Consider the following 19,512-nt stretch of genomic DNA (forward strand, 5'->3'; position numbering starts at 1 on the left):
GTGAGGGAGGAGGGAGGCATAAACAGGCACAGAACAGCGGATTTGTAAGGCAGCAAAGCTGCTCCATGCGCATAGTTTCTGTGCCATAGCACACTAATATAAATTAATGGTGGATGCACGTCATTACACATTTTTCCATTCTCATAGAACATACAACACCAAGTGTAAATCCAAATGTAAACTAGGGACCCTAGGTGGTAACGATATATCAATTTAGGTTCATCTATCACAACAAATGCACCACTTTGGGAGGAGATGGTGATAATGAGGTAGGCTGTGTCTGAATGGCGGCAGGGGATATACAGGTGCTCTCTATACCTTGTTTTCAATTTCGCTAGGAACATAAATGAACAAATAAAGTCTATCTTCTTTTTAGATGAAGAAATGCACACCTGTAATCCCAGCACTTTGGGGGGCCGAGGGGGCTGGATCACCTGAGGTCAGCGGTTCGAGACCAGCCTGAGCAACATGAGGAAACCCCATCTCTACTAAAAATACAAAAATTAGCTGGGTGTGATGGTGGGTACTGTAGTCCCAGCTACTGGGGAGGCTGAGGTGAGAGAATTGCTTGAACCCAAGAGGCAGAGGTTGCAGTGAGCTGAGATCACGCCATTGCACTCCAGCCTGGGTGACAGAGTGAGACTCTGTCTCAAAGAAGAAAAAAGAAGAAGAAGAAATAATCTTTCTTTTTTTTCTTGTCTTTATCAAATATAAAATAACAATGAGCATCTTAAATACAGGTGGATACTGTAAATCCCGATGTCAGTGTACCAAAGTAATCTTTGCAACTTCATACATACCTCCTGGAACATAAGAGAATAAAATTTGAATACCTTCAAGACCTCTATAAAAATGGTCGATTCAGCTGATTCACAGTAAAATTACCATGAGCTGCTTCTACAGAGAAATATATTATTAACCTAGTTTCTGATGTTCTGCAAGGAGCAACAGATTTTGAAAAGATAAGTATGTCAAAATCTATGAGGTGTATTTCTAGCAGTACCACACTTGTTCAGATAAAATAGTTTGACATGAAAATTTGAACAAGAGAAATAAAGAGTTCTTAAAATGTGAGGACCCTTCATGGAAATGATGGAGGAAAAGTGAAGTCAAATGACTGTAATGAGCTCCTCAGAAAACATCTTCCACATTCATCCTTCTCGCTCTGTGACCTCCTCCTGCCCCCGTGTCTTTGTGATTTCTTCTAACGCTTTAATCATTTGCTTCACTTCCTTAATATTCAAAGGCTCACCCAGTTGTTCTTTCTCCTTTCCTTTGCAAGAGTGAAATTAATTTAGAATATTTATACAAATGAATATTTAAAATGGTGCCAGACATCTTTCTTTTACCCCTCAAATTATTCTCTGTTGCTCATCTGCTTCCTGCTTCAGGAAACTGACCTTTGGGGAATCCATCGACAGGTCCTTCAGCCCCTGGGACTTCAAGTTGTGCTCCATGGATTGGCAGTGCCTTGAAGAGATAAGAGAGGGTAAGTGAACTTAAGGCAGGTTGCTTGTATTGCTGATTCCTTCCTGTTCTGCTGCCTGTGTCCCTTGACTGAAAGTAACTGCACTTCTCAAGGCAGCCTCCACTACCTGTCTCCTTCCTTCCAGGTTCCAGTGATGACTCTATTCTTTCTCTCCTCGCCCTTCAGCCTAGGGACAGCAACAGCTTAGCTACTACTGGGTTAGTTGTCAGCACCACGTCTTCTAGTTTCTATGCCCTTGCTGTTCTGAATAATCTATTCACAAACAAGCCCTCTGAATCATTCCAGTTTCAAAGCATCCTCTGCTTTCTAGTAGGAAACTGACTCTTAGAAGGCATTTCCCTCTGTTAAAGATACAGAGCAAACCTTTAGAACATGACAGCCTCCTTTTTGCCTTTCAGAGCAAATTGCTATTCTCAATGTATGGTTTGTTCATCCCCTACACTTTGATATGAAAATGATGATAATTCTATAACTTATTTTTCCAGGTTTTTAACTTTTTATAAATGCAATAATACTATGTATGTTTTATAGAAGTTGCCTTTTTTTCACTCCATTTCTCATTCTAGTCATTTACTTATATTATTGCCTATAGAATATTTGTAATTACTTTTTTAATTGAATTACGTATTTTATATTTCATGTATCATTTATATTGTTGGTGAACAACTGCATTTTTTCTACCGTTTTGCTTTTAAGCATTTGCAACTGTGGGTATGTTTGCACATATTTTCTGGAACACATGGCTTTCTAGGCTCTATTGCTAGCTTGATGAGTCATAGCATGTACATGTGTTCAGGTTTAACAGATGATATGGTTTGACTCTGTGTCCCCACCCAAATCTCATGTTGAATTGTAATTCCCAGTGGAAGAGGGGCCTGCTTGGAAGTGATTGGATCATGGGCACAGACATCCTCCTTGCTGGTCTCACAAGATATGGTTGTTTGATAAATGTGTGCCTCTTTCCCCTGCTCTCTCTCTTTGTCTTTCTCTTGTTCCACCATGGTAAGATGTGCTCACTTCCTCTTCACCTTTGGCCATGATTGTAAGTTTCCTGAGGTCTCCCAGCATTGCTTCCTGTACAGCCGGTGGAGCTGAGTCAAGTAAACCTCTTTCGTTCATAAATTACCCAGTCTCAGGTAGTTCTTTATAATAGTGGGAGAATGGACTAATACAATAGACAATCCCAGTTCTTTTTCTGGGTGCTTTTCCAAAGTGACTATCTTTTTTTAACCACAAGAAATATATAATAGTTCCAAGAACACTACTTCCTTGCCAACACCTAAAATTGTCCGTCTTTAGAATTTTTAGAAATTCAGTCCTGGTAAAAGTGCTTTTATTGAAGATTTAATTTGCAGTTCCTTAAAAATGAGTCAGGTTGCAAATCTCTTCATGAGATTTTCCTTCAAGTCTTCCATTCTTTTTTTTTTTCAAACGTATTATTGACATTTTCTTACTGTTTTCTAAGACTTAAAAATTCCAGATTATAAATCTTTTTGTAAAGTATATGTTTGATAAATAACTCTCCCCAGTATGGGACTTCACTTTTTACTTTTTTACTGAAGATTTTGATGAAGAGAAGTTCTTAATTTTAACATCGTTGGAACTTATTTTGTGAAGTTTTATGTCTGACTTAAAAATGTATTTTTCTAACATGAGATCATAAACATATTGTTTTATATTCTCCAGTTTCATAATTCTGTCATCTTGATGCTTTGATTGACCTCATGATAAATTTCTTCAACTCATTCTCTCTAATAGTGCCTAATTGACTGTTTAACCCAGTCACTATAATTTAATCTAAGCTACTGTAATTTTTTTCTTTTTTCTTTTTTTATTTTTAGACAGAGTCTTACTTCTTCATCTAGGCTTGGAATGCAATGGTGTGATCTCGGCTCACTGTAACCTCTGCCTCCTGAGTTCAAGCAATTCTCCTGCCTCAGCCTCTCAAGTAGCTGAGATTACAGGTGCCCACCACCACACCAGGCTAATTTTTGTGTTTTTAGTAAAAATGGGGTTTCACCATGTTGACCAGGCTGGTTTTGAACTCCTGACCTCAAGTGATCTGCCTGCCTCAGCCTCCTGTGGTGCTGGGATTATAGGCATGAGTCACCACGTCTGACCCTGTATTTTTATCTCTAGAAATTTTATTTATTACTTTAAAATGGTATTATTAATTTAAAGAACTTTATTCCTATCTTTTCAAAATATTTATTTCAAATGCATGCCTAGAAGGCAAACATTTGCACATTACCGGCCTGCCCTGCTATTCATAGCTTGACTGATTCTTGCCATCATGCCTTATTTTATTGGTTTTGGGATTATTATTATTATGACATAGAATAATACAATCATAAAAATAATACTTACAATTTTACTATTTTTTAAGTTTGATCTTTGGGAATTATTTGAGGACAGTGTTAAAAAAAAAAAAGTCCTAGGATAAACTACTGTGCCATTATCAAGCAAAGTTCTCTCTAAAATAAATCAGGGCTTGAGCCCTCTCAGGAAATCCAGGTAATGCAAAGTTGGACATGGGAGGGCAGCTGTAGTTACAAATTCTGAGGGGAGATATTTTTCCTGTTTATCCAACACCAATAATGACAGAGCAGATATCCTATGGACTTACAGTGCTGTGTGTGTCTGTGCATGCATGCGTATGTATGCATATGTGTGTGCATAGTTTGTGTGTGTGCACGTGTGTGTATGCATTTGTGTGTACATGTGTGCCTGTACTGTGTGTGTGTGCGTGTGTACATGCCTGTACATGTGTGTGTGCGTGCATCTGTGTGTGTTTAGTTCTTTGATTAGGTCATCCTATATTCGAGTGCAGGCTCTTAGTGTCCTGTCTTTGGAGATCTGGTGTCAGACTCCCACCTTGATGAGCTACCTGGCTGAGCCATGAACACCTGAGCTGTAGCTCTCTGGTCTTTGGCAGACACTATGGTGTGATGTAGCTTCAGTCTTTTCTTAATGCTCTAAATTTTTTCTTCAATTTTTTTTTGCTTTGTTTTCCCCACCCCCGGGGATTTTCTATTTTCTTTAAGTTAAATAAGACATTTAATAGATTTTTACTTTTTATTTTAAACTTTTGTTTTAAAGTGAGAACTTGTTCAGATACTGAATTGGTCATACTGCTGGAAACATATAACATAAAAACATATTTAAAAATAAAGCAGGATTCAGAGAGTTTTTACTGGGGGATATCAAGAAGGTGACTCAAAAGTTTATATGGAAAAAGTTTATATGAAAACTTTAATTTCAAACTACAAGCCAAATCATATAATGTAACAGATAGTCAGACACAAAGCAAATACATATAATTAATACTTATGGAAAATAAATGAGACATCTACAGCCAAATCTGAATTTATTTAGAGTATTAATTAGAAACTGATTCTTTCATAAGTGAATGTAACAACTATGTTTCCCATTAACTTTCACTTTGTCCTTAGATCAAGATAGGGTTTTTATTCATTGGTTGAGTGGCCACCTTAATCCTGGAGTTTAACTGTCAATGAGGAATATGAGGATTGTGAAATAAATTATTTAGAAAACCACTATAATACAGGTTTTGCTAAGAATTTGTCATTATGCACACACAGTTTTTGGATGACTGGCATTTTAGAAGCTTAAATATTTTATTGCATTGATACAAAATGTAAAGGACTAATCATGACTGCAGTTAAACCAAAAAGAAACATGTATGATAAAGACAGTATCTTAAATCAAAAAGCAATTAAAACAATTATTTTTCAAATTGGACAACTGCCTGATATTCCTGCATATAATAAAACATGTGGACTTTTAGAACTGGAAGGAACCTGGAAATTCTATGATCTATCTCTTTCGTAATTAGTGAGTATGGTGTTTAGAGTAGTTGATCATGAGGAAAGATTGACCTCTCTGTGTTTGGTGATACTAGATTCATAAAGTATCTGAGATGCATGCATAAGCTCTAAGCTCATGCATGAAGGACAAGTAGGTTTGGAAGACATCCACACTTTCTTCAGTAAACAACTGGGGTCTCAGATACTTTCTGAGAATCTTGTGTGCGTGTCGCTTTGCTATGCTGGGCTTTTGTGATGATAACTTCAGAGTTACCAGAGGCTGGGAAGGGTATTGGGGAGGTAAGGGGTGGGGGGCACTGGGGATGATTAATGGGTACAAAAAGTAGTTAGAAAGAATGAGTAAGACAGTATTTGATAGCACAACAGAGTCAATAATAATTTAACTGTACACTTTAAAATAACTAAACAAGTATGTTAGTGACCTCCTCCTTTAGTTGTGATGTTTGTGACACAGTGCACAAATGCTTGATGTGACGGATACCCCATTTTCCCTGATGTGAATATTACACATGGCAAGCCTGTATCGAAATATCTCATGTAACCCTTAAATATATGCACCTATTAGGGAGCAATAAAAATTAAAAATGGAAAATTTAAAAAGGAAAGAAAAGATTTTGTTGGGGCATATGACTTCATTTTCTACCTGGTTATGTCCTGATTTGTAAACACACATGTCAAAATATGGACTGAGAGGAAGGGGGTTTGTCACAGGGGACATCAAATCAGGTTTCATGGAGAAAGTGGCTTGAAAGCTTAAGGGTGGAACATGCGGACGTAGATAGATGGAAAAGAAGGACACTAAAAACAGAGGAAATAGCACAGACAAGGTTCCTGGGTTGAAACTGTGCGGGGGAAGTCTGCTGGATTTCTGCTAGTCAGATTCCCCTTCCGCAGATTAAGGTGGCACTTTGATCAGGATTCTGTATTCCCTAACCTCCGACTACTTTCCCCACTATGTTTTCTCTCTCTCTCTCTCTTTTTTTTTTTTTTTTTTTTTTGCTTTTTACGTGCACTCGATTCCTCATCTATGCATTACCCTCTGTTCCCATACAACTTCTCCAATTCTAATTTTCTGTATTTAATCAATGTCATAATTATGCCAGTCTTAAGATGAAATTCTATTTTTCAACAGCCTACCAGTGCATTATGGCCGGGATCAAATGCCACCTCCTTGATAAACTCATCCCCGATTCCTCATTGTGACTTTTCCTTGCAGTAAATCTTCATGAACTATTTGCCATTTTTCTCACGTAGCTTAAAACATTGTTTTCACATTTATGAATTTGTATACTTAGACAACGAAGCAGAAAACTAGACTTCATTTTTAAATTCCCAGTGGTAACTTGCAGACCATCTTGGACATTGTCAAAAAGTTTAGAAGGCAAAAAAGAAATAATTGTGGGGGCTTATATGTGTTTTACTCTTTTTCTTATGCTCTATGGTTTGTTTGATGCTTTTTGTATAGTCAATTTAGATATACTTTCATTGCAATTAATGTTATATTTGGGTATTATTATTCTTTCTTTTCACTTAAAAATCATGCCACGTACCCCAGACTGTACATAGTAAGTGAACAGAGCTGGGATTAATATTCAGATCCAACTCCAAATTCCTTTTACTTCCTGCACTAGCATGAGCTGCAAATCTCTGACAGAACATGGTCCTTGCATGAGGTCATTTGCAAGGACCAAAAAGCATAAAACCAAAAAAAAAAAAAAAAAAAAGTGTTCTTAGGATAGGGATCTCAGATTAGGACAAAACATCAAATATTAATAGGCCTTTCTTCAATGTGCAAGACTTGTTCCTATAGTATCGTGTTCTTGACCTCCAGATTAGATTTTGAGGCTACAACTTTCTGGAGAAAAACTGAGCCATTAATAATGAATCTCAGAATATTATGTATTTTATAGGTCTCTGGTATTTCCTGATGAAAGAATTGATCGATAATGCCGTGTTTGAAAGTAGAGACAAGACTAACTCGCCGGATGACAAACATGCAGCCAGAAAATCTTTTTCTTTGAAAATTATTACTTGTTGTAGTGTCCATCTTAGGAAATTAGTAGGTTAGTTAAAGCACACTAAAGGCATACAGATCCTGCTTCAAAGGTGACTTAACAAGGAGCAACTTTAAAGCACCAAGAAATCCTCAAGACAGTCACATCCTCCTCAACTCAAACTTCACCTGTTGACTTGTTTCATGCTTTAGCTGTCATGTAACCGAAATAGTCGGTTCCAGTTTGCATAGTGTGACAGCTACCAGCAGTCTAAATAAAACATCTTTCCCTTAAACAACATGAGCAATATTGAAGCATTCCCATATAAATAAAATGGATATGCAGTCCTCATAGGATATCACTCTCATATTGACGTTGACATGTAACTCTAGCCAAAAACAAAAAACACACACAAAAAAAAAAAACCCCAAAAAAAACCCCTAGAAGAAAACCAAGGCAATACCATTCAGGACATAGGCATGGGCAAAGACTTCATGACTAAATTTCAAATAATTCTTAGCTGAATTCCTGAATTAAGGCAAGGATCTTTTGGCTTATTTGCTTGAACATTATACATTATTTTCAAGTGTGACTATTTTTTTCTGTAGTTTTATCATCTTTTATCAACTTACAAGTATTATTTCAAAAATGAAACTCTAATGTAAAGGTGAAATTGACCATTTTAGTTCTCAACCAAAAGTTAAGCCATGGCAACTTCACAAAAATGAGATTGACACAGGAGAGGAAAAATGTTACTAAGATTTTTAGAATAGTAACTGCATGCTATAGTTTGAGACACCTTTCAATTATATTATATTATTTAGACTTCATGTTAGCTCTATTATGCTATTTTGGTTTTGTTTCTGTATCGTGGGAAAGAAGATTTAACTTAAAAGTATTATAATAAAATGCAAGGCTTTTCCAGTAACCAGAGTTAGTAAATAGCAGAAGACAACTTTGCGGTCTTTTTGAATCTACGCCCTTTTGCGCTGTTTCTGAACTTCATGCTATTTCAAGTACTGTCCTACACATGCTATTATAAAATGTAAACACATTATTGTTAAATGTATTTTTAAAGGTGAAAAAAGTTAAGTAGTCTACCTTTCCTAGTGACTCACATTTTAGACAAATTGAAGTATTCATGGCGGTTTACACTCTTCGTAATCCTGCAGTTAGCTGAAAATAATTTCCAGGATATAAATCCTTTTACCATTGTACAATGCTGGATTCCACATGAATATTCTAAGTAGCAAAGTTCTATTGAATTACACTATTTGCATTTATTTTATTTATTTACCTATTTAAAAGGACCAAAAAAGCCACTGGAGCTATAACCAAGGTATGGTAAACCCTCGGCTAAACCTGGGGTGTGGAGAGAGAAACTCTTGGTATCAGTACATCCCACAGCACAGGGGAGGGTTTTTAATAGAAAATAAAGATTAAGAAGGAAGTAGAAATATCTGCCCCCACAGGCACAACTGGTCCTTTCTCCCCCTGGTGCTGTTATTATCAGCACCTGGGAGAGCTCCTCTCTCCCGCTCTTCTCTCCCTTCTTTCTGATAGCTGCTGTCTGAACACTTCTCATTGCCCTATTCCGCATTCTACTCTGCCACGTTCCTCACATTCTGCTCCCTCTAACCTAGAGCATTAGGACATGCTGATCTCAACTACCACTTTTTTGTGAGTCAGTTCATGTTCTATCTGGGAAGGTCTTGGCAAGTCCATTTTGAATGACTTACAACTAGACTCCGTATCTACTACCATAATTATTATTTTGTATTTTATTTTATGCAGTGCATAATGTGGATTTACAAAGGTGCTCCTATTATCTAGACTAAAATTCAGTGTCTTAGCAAAATATTTGTCCTAGATGTGAATTTTATCATATGACTTTATTAAGCTATTAAACTCAAATGATTTTCATATATGCACAACGGACTCCCTATTTGGAAATCTTTATTATATTGATGTCTTGTTCACTTCTGTAGTCCTACGTAGATTATAAGATCCCTACACTGGAATTAAGTATCAGTAAACAAATGTGAGTGGCATTCAGATTCTGGGGTAAGTCCTTACATTTGTTTCTATTTACTTATTAGCTTTGTAAGATTTGCAAATGCATATTTTTTCTAAGTTTTTATATTATTGTCAGTGAAATTAGTATAGTATTATTTCTTATATACAGTTCTTTAAAATAATAAGATAAGGTACAGGAAAATTTCAGCATATTGTAAGACTGAAATAATACTACGGTTTACTAATATTAATGTGGCTCTTCAGCAAATATATGTTAAATTTCCACATGACAGCATGTGTTACAATCATGAAGCACAGAGATAAATATATTACAATACATAAAATTTTAAAATTGTACCTTAATAAAGTTAGATGTTTCAAATATATAAAGCTCAAACACATTCAAGCATCCTGGCAATAAATTGTACCGTAAAAAAGGTTGAAAAAATGTAGAATCTTGTATTTTGTTTGTATATCCATAAGGGCATATTAAGAGAACAGGTATAAAAACAAAGCAAGGTGATATTAGGTGAGCGGTCCTTCTGTCATTTTAGAGATCAGTTAATCCATTCCTGTAGAAGTAAAATGTTTCAGGTTATGAAATGCTGTTTAAGGTCATTCAGCAATTTAAAAACAGCATGTTCACTATAATCCACGTCTCTTGATTCTCAAATTGAAGATATATTTTGGTACCTACGTTATAATTATCTTAATAGCAGTAGGCTATATAAATATGCTTGGATTTTAGCCAAAGAAGGCTCTTCAAGGACCAAAGGCTTGAGCATTTTTGTAAAGTCCTTTAAGAAGTCTACTAACTACTGAAAACAAGCAATAGGCAGTACACACTGCTGACTTATTTACCATGGGATGCCTTGTGACCTATCATCTTATTTAAAAGCTGATTTGTTTCCATCAACTAGGTTTCAGTGTGATTCATTTTACCTTCGTATATTACTTTCTCCCCAAATAAATAAAAGGTATGTTACATGACCCTCCCAGAATAATAAATATTAAATTCACAAAACACCCCAATTCTGAAAAGGTGTTCCAAAATCCCCAGCAAAGGCTCTGCATCCTCAAGGAGACTGGGCCAGATCCTTTCCTTTTGTAATTTCTAATGTAATTACTGGCATTCATAATTTATACACTCAAACCATTTACAACTACTTTTTCATATAGTTTTATAGCCTCTAACAGAGCTGATTCCAGTGAGGCTGACAGTCTCACTTCTTTGTGGGAGGATTAACTGGACAGCCTGATGAAATATGCCCAGGCACCACAGAATTCAGAGAATTATAGTGGTGCTAATAGCCCGTCTGTTGTGAAGGCTGCAGTGGTGTTTTCATGATAAGCTCTGATTAGCAGGGCCACACATTTTAACGATTCTAAATTGCACTGGCTGAACTCTGGCACAGTGGCAGCAAATCTTTCTATATCGGAGTTGAAGTGCTGCAAAGATTGTTCTGAGATTTAGAGCTTGGAAACACAGTTAGTGAATTATTGTTTAAATACTACAGCAACAGTTCTCTGTACTATCAGAACTAGTGAGAGGCACTCTGTGGTTCCTCTCACAGGATACTGCCTTCTGGGACAGCTATTTTGAGTAGCACTCAGAGGCTTCAGACAAATGGACTGAGCTGCCAAGGCTGCCCGCCCCCAGCCCACAGAAAGTGGAAGAAGAAATGGGACCGAGAGCGGTAACTCATGCCTGTAATATCCAAACTTTAGGAGGCCGAGGCGAGCAGATCACTTGAGGTCAGGAGTTTGAAACCAGTCTGGCCAACATGGTGAAACTCTGTCTCTATGGAAGAATACAAAAATTAGCTGGACGTGGTGGTGCATGCCTGTAGTCCCAGCTACTTGGGAGGCTGAGGTGAGAGGATGGCTTTAACCTGGGAGGTGGAGGTTGCAGTGAGCTGAGATTGTGCCACTGCACTCCAGCCTGGGAGATGGAAGGAGACCCTGTCTCAAAGGAAGGAGAAGGAGAAGGAGAAGGAGAAGGAAAAGGAGAAGGAGTAGAAGGAGGAGAAGAGAAAGAAGATTGACTTTTTATTAATGTATCATCAGAATAAATGTGTTAGTAGCAATGTATCATAAAGACAGACATTTCCTAAGGAGATTACAATTGTCATTTATTTGAATCAGGAGATACTTCCTCTGAGGACAAAGCATCTGCCAACATGTTCAATGCCTCCCCCCATGTTTTGTGAAAAAGTGTCTCGTTAAATACTGTCCCAGCAAGCAGTGATTAAAGAGCTATGAGGATTATAAATATCACACTGCATTAGCCTTTAAAGACTGATTATCTCTGTTTCTCATAAGGAACTCCGAGCTGATTAAATTATTTTCATTCACTAGTTAGCCCCTGAAACGAGGGCTGAAGAGCAAGAGGCATTTCTTTCCCAAAACTTTCTAAATTAAATAGGACTAAATCATTGTAAAACAGTATGCAAGGACACTAGAGGAGGAAACAAGGAAAACCAGTTCATGGTAGGCTATAAGGAAATTTCAGTAATAAGATCAAAATATAAATAACTAGCCAGTGTGGAAATGTCAAATGCAAGTTAGATAGAGTTATTGATTTAGCTCCATTTCCTATCCGGACTCGATTTTCTATGTACGTGGACAGACATTGAATTTTTATATTTTGGCTTCAGGTGCTCATGACAGTTGGTGAAAGCAATGATCTAGGGCTCTACAAGCTTGCCAAGTGTTCTTGCATCTCAACAGGGTAGGTACCATCTTGTACTCTACCAGGTCCTGTCCAGTGCACACCTGTTCTGTCAGCAAGTGTGAGTGGGAGAAGAGGATGGGAGAGGGGATGAGCTATCCCATAAGTGTGGCTTCCCTAATCCATGTCTAATGGGTACATGCCTGGTAAATATTTTCTTCAAAGCTGTAATGAAATGAAAATGTCTTATATTTGACGAATTGAGATGGATTACTTTGAGGTTTAAATTCTCTTTAGTTGAAGGCAAATCCTGATAATAATTTTAGAAATGTCAAGGACCTTATACATTGCCTAACCAAATGCTCTCATTTTACAGAAGAAACTGGAGGTTAGAGAAAGTAACCACCTCACCTGAAGTCACACTAGCAAAATATTAATTAAAAATATGTAATAATGAACCCTAATAGGCATCTAGATCTTTGTCAAGTCAACTATGTTTACGGTTCAACTTCTTTTATTTTCCACAACTATGACAAATACTTTTTCTCTATTCATAAATCTCTGGGAGCTCCTCTACTCATTTGCAGTTGATGATCTGATCCACTACTATAGCTGAAATATCAAAGTCAACTTCTTTGCTTACCTTATCAGTATACTCTCTCTATCTACCAACATACTTACCTTTCTATATCTTCATTTTTGGCTGCATTCACTCTCTTTGTATTTCTGATACCAAAGGGCAGTTTCACTCCCCTTAGTTAGAATACACGATTTTCTTCCACACTATGAATAAAATCTTACATTAGCAGTTCCTCCTACGTTCTGTATCTATGCTATGGCTCACTATTAATCCATAATCTTGTGTCTTTCTTAAACACACACGCACACACACTCACTCATTCAATATTCCTTTCAACCAATATCCCCTTCTTGATACAATAGTATATGTGTGCCACCTCTTTTAAGTCAAATTTCTTGAGCATTCCCTATTTTGTTTTCTGTTTACAGATCACCTAATTTTCAAATTACTTCAACCTTTTCTGAGTCTATCATTCTAATATGAGTTCTTGAGAAGCAGCATAAACTCCGTATTTCCAATTCCAATAAATATTTCCAGTACTCATCTTACTTTTTTTTCTCAGTAGCACCAATGGCCTAATAAACATCCAAATCCCTCTCCCAACCTTGGAAGACTCATCTGGATCTCACCCACCTCATGGGCTGTCTCTCATGCTTTGTCATGACTCCCTTTCTGAGGTCAAGTTCTGGAAATGCTGTCTACATTTATTCACCTTTCCTTTACCTACTACATCTCAACTCCATAGAATCTAAACTTTGCCTCCACCATCCTGTAGAAGCTGCTTTCCCTAAAATCAACAGTGCCACCCATGTGGGAACCCCTCATAAAGTTATTGTTGTGGACAGAGTGCGTTTGTCCCCCACCCATCAAATTTATATGCTGAAGCCCTGGCCCTCAGTTGGCTGTATTTGGAGATGCGGCCCTCTAAGAAATAAGTGAGCTTAAAGGGAGTCGTGGGGTGGGCCCCAATCCTGTCAGATTAATGTCCTTAGAAGACATGACACCGGAGATTTAGGGTGCTCTCTCTCTCTCTCTCTCTTTCTCTCTCTCTTTTTCCCCCTACACTTACCAAGGAAAGGCCATGTGAGGACATAGCAATAAAACAGCCATTTTCAAGCCAGAAAGGGAGCTCTCAGAGACCCCAACCATGCCGATGCCTTGACCTTGGCCTGTCAATTTCAAGAACTATGAGAAAATACATATCTGTTGTTCAAGCCACCCAGCCTATAGTGTTTTGTGATAGCAGCCTTCTCCAACCAATACACATATGGATGGGCACAAAAACCAGAGTGACTTATTCAACTTTGCCTTTTAAAAAGTACCTACTGACGGCCAGGTGTGGTGGCTCATGCCTGTAATCCCAACACTTTGGGAGGCTGAGGCAGACGGATCACGAGATCAGGAGTTTCAGACTAGCCTGGCTGATACAGTGAAATGCCGTCTTTACTAAAAATACAAAAAATAAAATAAAAAAATTATCCGGGCGTGGTGGCACGCACCTGTAATCCCAGCTACTCGGGAGGCTGAGGTAGGAGAATCGCTTGAACCCAGGAGGCAGAGGTTGCAGTGAGCCAAGATCATGCCACTGCACTCCAGCCTGGGTGACAGAGTGAGACTCTATCTCAAAAAAAAAAAAAAAGTACCTGTTGATGTGGTGGAAAGTGAGGTCAGATGATATTAGGGTTTTCTATCAGCTCCATGAGGATGACTGAAATGGTTATGGAAAGTGGTCAGTCAAGAAATGATGATGTCCTCAACCAGAACAGTGAAGGCTGGAATGAATACAGGGCTGTGGCTGTGGGAGATGTAGGGGAGAGAAAGCTAACAGGATGTGACTGCGTGGTGCCAGCCAGAGAGAAGATGGAGTCCAGATTGTAAGATTTCCAGACTGAACAGCTGGGCAGGTGGTAATGGTGTTTACTGACATATTGCACAATGGAAGATAAGTCGATTTATAGGGATGGGGTATTAGCCACCTAGAATTTCATCACTGAAATTGTAATGTCCAGTAAGTTGTTGGAGATGTGGGATTGAAGATCATAAGAGAGGGCTGAAATGAAACTATATCTCGGAGGTGGCATCCATTCGCTCATTCAACAATATTTAGTGAGTACCTACTTACTATAAGCCAGGCACAATTATATGCTCTAGGGATATACATTAGTGTGTGTAAGGAAGACAAAACTAAGTGTCTTTGTCAATTTTACATTTAATTTGGTGAAATAAACAGTGAATATATTAAATAAATAAATTTTATAGGATGCTAGAAGGTGAAATACACTTTATGGAACAGAAATCATTGGCGTAAGAGAGACAGGTAGTACCTGATTGGGGTGATGTCGTTTTGAGCACATAGACACAGAAATACAAATTGTAGCCAAGAAAATTTACAAACTGACATCTTTTTCGCATACTGTACAGAAGAGGAGCTGGGGGCAACACTCATGATGATTCTTATGGAGAAAGAGGGGATTATAAGGGTATGATCACCAAAGAAAACATTTCAACTATATAAAAGTTGGAAGTATGGCAGATAAACTAAGAATTTAGAAAAAAAAAAAACAGAATAAAAGTCTTTCTAAACATTTTTAAAAATACAATCCAATTTTCTCAACGTGCAAGCTCTTAATTACTGAGATGGAGGTGTGGGATTCCTCTTTGGTCTCACCCCATGCAGCCCTCTTCCCTGCTCACTCCACCCCAGGTAAAGCATACTTCTTGTCATATTTTAAGCACACAGTTTACTATGTTCACAGCCGCAGGGCCTAGGCATTGATATTCCATTTGCCTGCAATGTAACTCAGCCATCATCTGACCAGCTGACAGGCACACCTCATCTGTTAGTTTAAAACACAGGTCCTTGGAGGAGCCTTCCCTGACAACTTCCCTGGGCAACTTTAGTTCCCACAATCAGTGCCTTCATGAGAACTTAAATGCACCTCCACAGCTCTCACCATGCTTACATGATTTTTAGTGTCTATCTTTCCCTTTGTATCCTCATTCTTTTTAGGGTCAGAGTAGTAAGCCACTTTATGTGGTTCAATCTACTTAATTATCTACTCATTTTCCTTCTTGAGATTACAGACCCTGGTCCATTCACCCTTAATATTTTTAGTGCATTTTTTTCCTATAAAACGGATACTGGACTTGCTCGGCCCCCCTATTGAATGGTTTCTGGTTGAACTGTTCAGGCATGATTGGAAAGGAAAAGAAAGTAGAAGACAGCGAAAGAGAGGAGAGGGGAGGGCAGAGAAAGAGAAAAGAGTGGAAGAGAAGCAAGGAGAGACATAAAAACGGGAAGGAAAGGAGAAGCATAGGGACAGAAAGAAAAAATGGAACCAGGAGAGCTAAAAACACAATTTAACAGTTAAAACGATTCACGTACGATGTTTCTACATTCCTACGTTTTAAAAATATAGATTGAGATAAATGTTATGAACTCTACATTTCATTGATTTGTAACATTTTCTTAAAGTGCAAGAATCAAGCAAAGCACAACCACAAAATACAATTTGATGAAAGCTGTGAGATTTATATTTTTCTGTATGTATCCATTTTACACCAGGACAAATAAGGGCCCCTCCTCTTATTTGTGGAATTTGTATTTGTGCTAACCTAGACCAAAAACAGGGGAGAAAATCAAGTACCTATTTCCTTTGTCAACATAATTTCACTCAAGGTAGGGATTAGTAAGACCGAGAAAATAAGTGGAATATTGTCACTCTTGGAAAGTTACAACGGTAGATGGAATCAAATACGCTTCCTTCTCGTTCATGCCACCAAATGTGGGCATGAGCTGTTATCTTTCTCTAAACTCATTTTCCCATCTAAGGCACTCTAAGTTCTTGAGACCAACAGATCACCTTCGATGTGGCATCATCTCTTATCTTCCAAGGAAAAATTAGAAAATCACTCATCCACAGTCCCACTGAAGTCACACCTAACTACCCTCTGGGGAAAGTGACGGTCAACATATCAGAATCCGCTCCCCTCATTAGGTGTCTTGAAGGCAACCAGGATGTGATCCTTTTGCCTTCTAAGAAGCTAGTTCAGTGATTGGGCTGTGGTATCCTCAACTTCCCAAACATATATATTCACAAATATGCTTATGCGTTTAAATGTATGCTGAGAAATCAATGGATTATTTCTTAACATTCAAGGTGAGTGCCTGAACACAAAAACTTAAAGCCAGAGAAACTGACTTCGTGTTTTACAGTGAAGAAGGAGGTGATAAGGCTGCGAAGTTAGAAAGAAACTGTTTTCATCTTTACTACGAAATAATGGACAAACAAAAAGTGTATATATTTAAGGTGTAAAACACGTTGTTTTGATATACATATACTTTGTGAAATTGTTATGACAGTAAAGCTAACTAACATATCCACCACCTCACAGAGTTACCATTTCTTATGCATGGTGAGAACAGTTAAGATCCACTTTCTTAGCAGTTTCGTGTATACAATAAAGTATTACTAACTGTAGTCCCTGCACTGTACATGAGATCCCCAGAACATGTTTATCTTATAACCAAAGCATTTTGTACTCTCTGACCAACATTTTCCCATTCTTTCCGTTACCCCACGTCCCCAGCCTCTGGCAATGAGCATTCTATTCTCTGTTTCTATGAGCTCAACACTTTTGTTGCTGTCGAGATAAGGTCTCACTCTGTCTCCCAGGCAGGAGTGCAGTGGCACAATCACAGCTCACCGTAGCCCTCACCTCCCTGGGCTCAGGTGATCCTTTCACCTCAGCCTTCCAAGTAGCTGGAACTATAAGTAAGTGCTCCCATGCCCAGCTAATTTTGTAATTTTTAATTTTTATTTTGTAGAAAAGGCTTTTCATCCTGTTGCCCAGGCTAGTCTCAAATTCCTGGAGTCTGATGTTTTTAGATTCCATCTAGGAGATCTTTCTGTATCCGATTTATTCCACTTAGCATGATGGGCTTCAGGTTCATGCAAGCTGTTCCAAACGGCAGGATTTTCTTCTTTATGAGGCTGAAGAGTATTATAGAGTATGCATCATATTTTCTTTATCCATTCGTCTGATGACAGGCACTTAGGTGGTGTCCATATTTTGGCTCTTACGAAGAATGCTGCAGAAAATGTGAGAGTGCGGCTCTCTCTTTGAGGTGCTAATTTCACCTCTGTTGGATGCAGACCCAGGCCCGGGACTGCTGGGTCATATGGTAGTGCTATTCTCAGTTTTTGAGGAACCTCCATAATGGTGGTCTCAGTTTACTTTCCCACCAGCGAGGTTCCCTTTTCTCTACATCGTCACTTGCTGTCTTTTGACTTTGGGACAATAGAGCCATTCTAACAGGGGTGAGGTAGTATTTTATTCTGGTTTTGCAGGAATAAAAAGAAACATGTTATTAACAGCCAGTCCTCACACCCTCCCCTCCTGGTTCTATCGCTGATTCTACCTCTGATACAGTTCTTGGCAAGTTGTCATTCTCTTCGGATTTCAGTGACAATTAGCCCCAATGTTCTTTTCATGGTTTACTTTCCCCCTCCTCCAGCACTCACAGGCTCAGAGAAGAAGGGTCTATTTCTCAAGCAATAATTTCCTACTTCCTACCTCTACCACACTTCCTCATTACCTGTAAGCTTTGCTGACATGACCAAGGCCTGTTGGGTGCTTTGTAGCACCCTGGATGCACGTAGTCAAGAACCGCAAGCAGTGGGCCTTTCTAAGACTTTGCAATCCCCCAGGTGGAGAGTTTCCTCTAAAAAACAGGCTACATGAAGGCTCCAAAAATAATACTATTTCATAATGAAGCAATAACACATATTTTTAATCCTTTACAACATTGAGTTTCAGCTCAGGTATCACTGTTGTTTTAACATTAGCAACTACAAGTGCTGACATCCCACTGCCTAGAGCCCCTATACAGACTCACCCCCAATTCACGTAGCAAAGGAAGGGTGTGCATTTTGGAAGCATTCTTTTAAGTTCTTCTTTTTTGTAAATAAATTTTGTTATGTATATTCAGGGTATGCAACATAATATCATGAAATAGCTATGAATAGTAAACAGGTTACTATAATAAACCAAATTAACGTATCCATAACCCCACATGATTACCCACTTTTTTTTGGTTTCTGTGGCAAGGGCAGCTAAAATAGGCTTATTTACTATAAATCCCATAGGCAGCACAGTTTTATTACCTATATTCTTCACGTTCTTCTTTAGCTTTACATATGTAGTTTAAACGTACGTTTGGGAAACGGATGTGACTCCTAGAACATCACAGGGCTCTTCTTCTATAAGTGGTTCGAATTTTTGGAGACTCAGAATGCTTCCTTCTTATGGGGGGACTGCCCAGTGAGCAGATCTCGGCCTGGGCCAGAACTTCAGAGAGCAATCTCTTCAGAATGCATGGTGGCTGGAAGCAGGCCTATCTATTTAAAAAAATTATTTCCATAGGTTTTGGAGGAACAGGTGGTATTTGGTTACGTGAGTTAGTTATCTAGTGGTGATTTGTGAGATTTTGGTGCACCCATCACCCAAGTGATATACACTGAATTTGTAGTCTTATATCCCTCAGCCCCCCCTACCCTTTCCCACGAGCACCTGAAGTCTATCGCATCATTCTTATGCCTTTGCATCCACATAGCTTAGCTCTCACTTATGAGTAAGTAGAATAATAGTCTCCAGTTCCATTCAGGATGCTGTGAATGGTATATCTGTGAATGGTATACACACACACACACACACACACACACACACACATATATGATGAAATACTATGCAGCCATGAAAAGGGGTGGGCCTCTCTACAGTGGCTATATGACTTCTCTGTAGTTGTGGACACATAGAAACCTTTCCCTGTCAACTGCTATTGGAAAGAGCAGGAGAGGAGACTGTAATTTCTTCTACTGTCCTGAAATTCTGGCTGAAAGGCACGCCATAAT

General features: G+C 38.4%; 1 long non-coding RNA gene across 3 annotated transcripts in view; it reads left to right on the top strand.

The window, feature by feature from the left end:
* The first annotated feature begins 1,388 nt into the window (after window positions 1-1,388).
* Window positions 1,389-19,512, top strand: part of LOC103215287 (uncharacterized) — a 53,094-nt gene continuing 34,970 nt past the window's right edge. For 2 of the 3 annotated variants that reach the window (XR_012093635.1, XR_005235887.2), the window contains exon 1: window positions 1,389-1,489. This is a non-coding gene — a long non-coding RNA (uncharacterized lncRNA). The remainder of the gene's footprint in view (window positions 1,490-19,512) is intronic. The other variant, XR_012093636.1, reaches the window with a different exon arrangement.

Source organism: Chlorocebus sabaeus, chromosome 8 (assembly GCF_047675955.1).
Source record: "Chlorocebus sabaeus isolate Y175 chromosome 8, mChlSab1.0.hap1, whole genome shotgun sequence".
NCBI lineage: Eukaryota > Metazoa > Chordata > Mammalia > Primates > Cercopithecidae > Chlorocebus > Chlorocebus sabaeus.